Source organism: Mixophyes fleayi, chromosome 10 (assembly GCF_038048845.1).
Source record: "Mixophyes fleayi isolate aMixFle1 chromosome 10, aMixFle1.hap1, whole genome shotgun sequence".
NCBI classification, from domain to species: Eukaryota; Metazoa; Chordata; class Amphibia; order Anura; family Limnodynastidae; genus Mixophyes; species Mixophyes fleayi.
Window position 1 is genome coordinate 101,189,827 of NC_134411.1, and position 6,871 is coordinate 101,196,697.

The following is a 6,871-nucleotide window of genomic DNA, read 5'->3' on the forward strand; positions in this document are numbered from 1 at the left end:
GATGGAGATACTGATTATAACAGGATGTGTATATAGCTCAGGTACCTGTATCAGATTGGTAATGATGTAATTAGTGTGATGTAGTGTTGGGTGATGTTATGGGATGGAGATACTGAGGATAACAGGATGTGTATATAGATCAGGTACCTGTGTCAGATTGGTAATGATGTAATTAGTGTGATGTAGTGTTGGGTGGTGTTATAGGATGGAGATACTGAGGATAACAGGATGTGTATATATAGATCAGGTACCTGTGTCAGATTGGTAATGATGTAATTAGTGTGATGTAATGTTGGGTGGTGTTATAGGATGGAGATACTGAGGATAACAGGATGTGTATATAGATCAGGTACCTGTGTCAGTTTGGTAATGATGTAATTAGTATGATGTAGTGTTGGGTGGTGTTATAGGATGGAGATACTGAGGATAACAGGATGTGTATATAGATCAGGTACCTGTGTCAGATTGGTAATGATGTAATTAGTGTGATGTAGTGTTGGGTGATGTTATAGGATGGAGATACTGAGGATAACAGGATGTGTATATAGCTCAGGTATCTGTGTCAGATTGGTAATGATGTAATTAGTGTGATGTAGTGTTGGGTGGTGTTATAGGATGGAGATACTGAGGATAACAGGATGTGTATATAGATCAGGTACCTGTGTCAGATTGGTAATGTCAGAGATGACCTAAACGGGTCCTTTCTCCTGAACTCCAGCTGCTATACCTTGTGGGTATCGATCGATAGAGAAAACAGACAACTTCAGATGTTAGGCTGAAAATGTATCTGGTTCTGACCAGCCCTAAGTCAGAGTAGTTTTATTTATACATAGTTTCACAGAAAAAGAGAGATAAGGAATGCAAGGTTTCTCAAGGCAACTTGTCCATGTCAGCAGTTTGTGGGCATGATGTAGAGCAGATGTCTTATCACAGTCACGTAGGCCTCAAGTGGGGGTCGTGGGCTCCTGGTGCCAAACTTGCTGGATGTGCACATTCTTGAGAAGAGACATGTTGAAGAAAAGATAAGAATGTGAGGCAAAGTTCGTAGAGAAAAGACTATTCTTTCATCAGTAATTATACAAAATGCATTACTTTAAGAAGTTCATAAAATGTATATCTCTCACATAAACCCCTCTTTTTATCATTTTTATAATTACCCTGCCTATCCTTTTGGTGTGCATGAAGCACTCCTGCACCCGACCTACTTCATTCAATTCAATGGAACCTCTAATAGGCCCTTAGAGGATGGTAAAGATACATTCAATCAGGTCTATGGTTCATGTACACCTAATTCTTAAAAATAATAAAAAAAGAAAATGGGAAAGACTGAGGGGGGGAGAGTACAAAAGAGCCTTAAAGCTCAGAGAGGACAAGATAAACCTCTGATACCGGTTTGGGCTTTACATGTCTTTTAAAAGACTTTTTATTCAGCGTGAGATCATTTTTGCACCTTTTCAAACAGCATTGGAAAAAACATAAGCTTAGTTTAAAAATGACATATAGCAACAACAATAAAGCGAATATCTTAGCTATCCATATTAAAATGCCTGAAATCCATGCGAAAATACCTTTGCCCCAATTGCTAGGATTTAACCATGAGAAGGCTGATGTCCACCAGCCATCATTAACCGTATCGGGGTCAAAATTCTCTTTCCTGAAATTCTCCTTCATTTCTTTAGCTTCTGTCATGTACCTGTCTATTACTTCTTCTGGATTATCAGTGTCATTTGTTACAAAGTTACAACAATGTATTCCGTATTCTGTTTCTAGGGTTAAACAGTACCCTCCTGACTGAGCAGTGATGTAGTCTAATACAAGTTGATGTTGTATTAACTGGGTTTTCATCGCCTGCAGTTCCTTTCCAACATACCTAAAGGATTTGTCATAAATTTCTGTTATGTTATCTAAAAGTCCTGCAACCTTTAATATCATATTATAGTTTGCCATGTACCCCATTGTTCCTATTGAAATGATGTTACCAAATCCAATGCCCACATTGTGCCCTTTGGACTTTGCTATGAGAGGGATGTGTTCAGTATCTATTGTCTTAATTTCCCTTTTCTCAAGCCTATGGTCCTTTTTATTCCTGAATACTCCTCTGAGGTCATCATGGGTCATGACATAGAATTCAGGAACCAATCTGGCCAAGTAGCATACCCCTATGGAATTTGGGGGGAGCCACCTGTAGGCATTGCGTCCACACACATAATAAACATCATCTGGTAAAAGGTAGGGGATATCATAAAACAGGCAATATGTAGATACCTGTTGTCCTAAGTGACATGAAGTGTCATTTTCTGCTCTGTCATTGTCAAAGGCAGGCAGTGTGCCGTTCCAGGTGAGATTATATCTATCATATTGACATTTTATACACTCCTGGCTCTTTGAAAAAATAGTACCTTTTCCGGGTTTCATCTTCACTGTTTGGTTGCATTCAGAATTACAGTGTGATAAATAAGATTGGGTGAAATTCACTATAACTTGACAGCGTGATTTAGGGACGGACCCTAAAGGGAAACTCTTATTTTGGTAACTAATGCGTATTTGGCCATATGGGGTCCATATTGACTCATTTATAGCCCTATTGGATTCTATTCCCTTATTGAAACAATATTTTAAAGGACCTTACTCCCCTTCATGGTTTTTCCTGGGTCACCGTAGCCTTTTTGCAGTGGCTGGCGTGGATCCAAGGATCCTTTCCTTCAAGTTTCACAGAAGTGGGTGTAGTCAACAGAACTTGATATGGCCCCTCAAATCGTGGTTCCAGAGACCTCCTCACGTGTCTTTTTACGAAGACGTAATCTCCTGGCACCAGGGCATGTGTTCCAGTGCAATCCTCTGGATCTGGGATTGAAGAGAAAACTCGAGAATGTATGTTAGTGAGGGACTTCTGTAGTTCTTTCACATAACTAGTCAGTTCACCTTGGTGTTTCACTAGAGATTGTGGAAAATAACACCCTGTCTTTGGCGGCCCCCCAAACAGTATTTCATAGGGGCTTAGCCTGTGTTTCTTATTAGGTGTTGTCCTGACTGAGTATAGGGCGAGGGGAAGGCATTGCAGCCAGTGTCACCCTGGGAGGTACTGTTACTGTGTGACCAGGGTTGTGTGTGTTACAGATGGCGCAGGCCTTTACCAGATTACTGGCAGCTGTGCTGAAGCCTGGCGCGATCCAGTGTCTGAATACCGAGTTAATTATTGCGTCTTTTGAGACATGGGAAGGCCCATGCACTAGAGCAGCCAGTGTAGGAAAAAGGACTCTAGGGAGACAGTGTCTGTCTGTTGTGGCCCATATGCCCTCTATGTGTTCCGCCCCCCTCTTTTTCCACTCCTCTCTTTCAGATACTGCTGCTTGCTTTTGTAGGATTTTTAGCATTTCCAGATCTATAGGGAGGGTGGAGGGTGTTGTGGACACTAAATAGTGTTGTACTAGCGGTAAGTCTGCTGCAGCTCTTGCAGCCTGGTCTGCTAGTCTGTTTCCTCTTACTTCCATAGTCTGCTCTCTGGTGTGTGCTTTTACCTTTATGACTGCCACTTCCTTGGGCAGTTCTAATGCAGCAAACAACCTCAAAATGATTTCTGCATTTTTAATGGGTTTACCGTTAGAGGCCATAAAGTGTCTGTTCTTCCAAATACTTCGATAGTCATGTGCAACCCCAAAGGCATATCTGGAGTCAGAGTAAATGTTAGCTGTTCTCCCTTCTGCATACTGACATGCACTTATAAGTGCTTCTAATTCAGCTTGTTGTGCAGATTGACTTGGTGGGAGGGGTTGCTGGAGTACAATGTCTGTTTCTGTTGTAACTGCATAACCTGTTTTGGGAGAGCCCTCCTCATAGTACCTAGACCCATCTACAAACAGGAGTAAATCAGGGTTGCTAAAAGATGTCTCTTTAACATCCCCGGGAGGTTTAGTTTCCAGATCCATTAAGGCTAGACAGTCATGATCACAGAGAAAATTTTTTTAGTTGTGTTTCCTGCTTTGTCACAGTCTCAACACTCTCTATATTGTGTGTCTTCAGCATCACTTTCTATACTGTCTGCGGTATCTATAGTGTTACTGTCTGTGTCTGTAGTATCTCTACTGTTACTCCCCTCTTTTATATCCATGCAACTTGGGAACAATGTTGCTGGATTTAAAACTGTGCATCTTTTTAGTGTAACGTTTGAGGGTGTCAGTAGTGCTACTTCATATTTAGTTAATCTAGCCACTGAGATGTGTTTTGTTCTGGCTTGATTCAGTATTTCCATGACTGAGTGTGGTACCTGAATGGTGAGAGGGTGATCCAGCACTATGTCTGCAACTTTTTGTAACAATAAAGCGGCTGCTGCTACTGCTTTTATACATGTTGGGGCTCCTATTATGACAGAATCTAGCTTCTGGGAGTAGTATGCTAGTGGTCTTTGTTTGCCCCCATGGTCCTGCGTTAACACCCCATGGGCATATCCTTTTTGTTCATGGCAGAACAAATTAAAGGGAAGCTCATAGTTGGGGAGCCCAAGGGCTGGGGCGCTTGTGATTAAATCTTTGATTAGCTCAAAAGCTGCTTTTTGTTCAGCTGTTGACCAAAACATATTGCAACTTCTATTCATTGGAAGTTGGATCAATGCAATCTGGATTGCCTAAATGGTCTTTTTTTCTGGAGATCTGTGAAGAAAAAAACCTTTGCATAAAGATTAACATTTATTCACTAGTAATTACAGTAACTGTTATTAATTCACGTTGAACAGCTGCTAATACGACACTTGCTTAAAAGTTTCTCTTTGTAGCTTAACTGTGACGCTATGCGTTCCATGCAATGAAAAACTGATTTCCTCAAAGAGGCAGTCCCCAATATCACAAACAGGGAATGTCAAAGTGACGAGACCTGGTCGAGTGTTCAAAGCCACTCCTTTCTCATCATCTCTTTGTAAACCAAATATTCACACATATTTCCAGATTCTGTGATTTCCATGTGTAAAGTACAAATATATATTCACAATTCTCGCTCATAGACAACATTTTATCTTGTAACATTTCTTTATGGGCATAACAAACCCTCCTGATTTCTGAGAACATTTATCAGCGCCATTTTACACAGATAAAAACAGCTTGTAATATCTCTCCATGTAAAGCTCACTCCCACAATTCTCAACTTCATTAAAGAGAAAGCTATTTTTCTCAAAAAAAAAATAAAAAAAATTACTTTGTTCAAATATAGAAACGGCTTGTTGGACCCCAGCCAACTTTGTTCTGAAACCAGTAATAGTGATATTGTACATTATTTACAGTCTTGTGACGGACCAAAGACTTTAAAACTTCTTTTGCATCTCTTCAAAAACATTACATTTACAACTGTACAGCTTTTTCAACCTTGAAACATGTCTCTTGTAAAACGGTCAAGACAGACAAACACGGATCTCTCTCACACACAGTAAGAAGGAGATAAAACTCACATACAGAGAAAGAAAAATTAACTGCTATCTTCCAGCCTACTGCTGTGGAACTACAAGTCCCAGCATTAGATTAAATACACATTAGCTTCAACATGCTAATATTAATCAGCACTCAGGACATATTTTCCTATTGAAAAATAGAAACATACTTGGAAGAACCATTTTATCAATGTTACATACATTGTCAGATAACAAAAAAACACAGAGTGCTTCTTATCTCAACACACTGAAATCTTTTACACAGAATAAGGGAGGGGCACATCTCACTCTTCAGCTGCGCAGCATTTAAACATACATTTTTAGTACACAACCTACTTGATTCATTGTTTTAGTCATTATATCATTTAGCTTGTGATACATTTTCTATTTCATCAGTGTCACTTAAATTTGTTAACTGTAACATATCACAGCAATCATTGTCATTCTCTAATTCTTCTGACATTTTACACCATGCAACACATCTGTCAAAATAACCTTTTTCTTTCAGTGCTTTCTCATTGTCTTTAATTAGTTGTTTCAAAAATGGAACTTTTAATGTACCGTTCTCAGACACCCCTGCAGCTTTGAACAGTTTTCTCATCCCTTTTATGAAATCCTTGCCTTTATGCTTTCGCATATACTTTATGGGGTCTAGATCCCCGTACTTTTCGGATTTCTCTCCTGTCTTGGACCCTTTATTTCCCACACTGGGATTACCTTATGGTCCAATATATTTTGAATGAGAAAACTTTTATTTGTTCCTGTCTTGCTTTACAACAAGGTTGCAGCTGGTCTGCCTTTCTGAATGTTCCTGACTACTTTTACTAAAATCCAACAAAAAAACACAATCACGTATACAATCAAGATTATTTGCAGGGTCAACTGTGTGATCTGACTGAGTTCTGTGGTGTTATTCATGTGCATATATGTATCAGGTGTATGGCATAGAGAAGACAATATATCAATACATGTAACAATACAAGACAGATTACACACAAGTACCTTGATACTCTTAATAGTATCTGTTGCCAGAGTTCAGGGATCTCCGTCAATCAGACTGCAGTACCCTCGAGCTGGGATAATTCCCCCTCCACAGAGACAGCTCTAAGAGCAAAAATAAAGCTTTTTGCTCACCAGCTGGATTAACGTCTGTCTGTCTGGAAAGGGAGAACCCCGTTGTCGGGAGGTCTGATGTATTGGAGATCCCGGCGGCGAGCCCCCACTGAAACTGTCAGAGATGACCTAAACGGGTCCTTTCTCCTGAACTCCAGCTGCTATACCTTGTGGGTATCGATCGATAGAGAAAACAGACAACTTCAGATGTTAGGCTGAAAATGTATCTGGTTCTGACCAGCCCTAAGTCAGAGTAGTTTTATTTATACATAGTTTCACAGAAAAAGAGAGATAAGGAATGCAAGGTTTCTCAAGGCAACTTGTCCATGTCAGCAGTTTGTGGGC

General features: G+C 40.0%; 1 long non-coding RNA gene across 1 annotated transcript; it reads right to left on the minus strand.

Moving 5' to 3' along the window:
- Positions 1 to 768: 768 nt before the first annotated feature.
- On the minus strand, positions 769 to 6,537 carry LOC142104568 (uncharacterized). Its single transcript, XR_012679602.1, has 2 exons — positions 6,416 to 6,537; positions 769 to 2,844 (listed from the first exon to the last, which is right to left on the minus strand). It is a non-coding gene; the product is annotated as an uncharacterized LOC142104568 (long non-coding RNA).
- Positions 6,538 to 6,871: the final 334 nt, after the last annotated feature.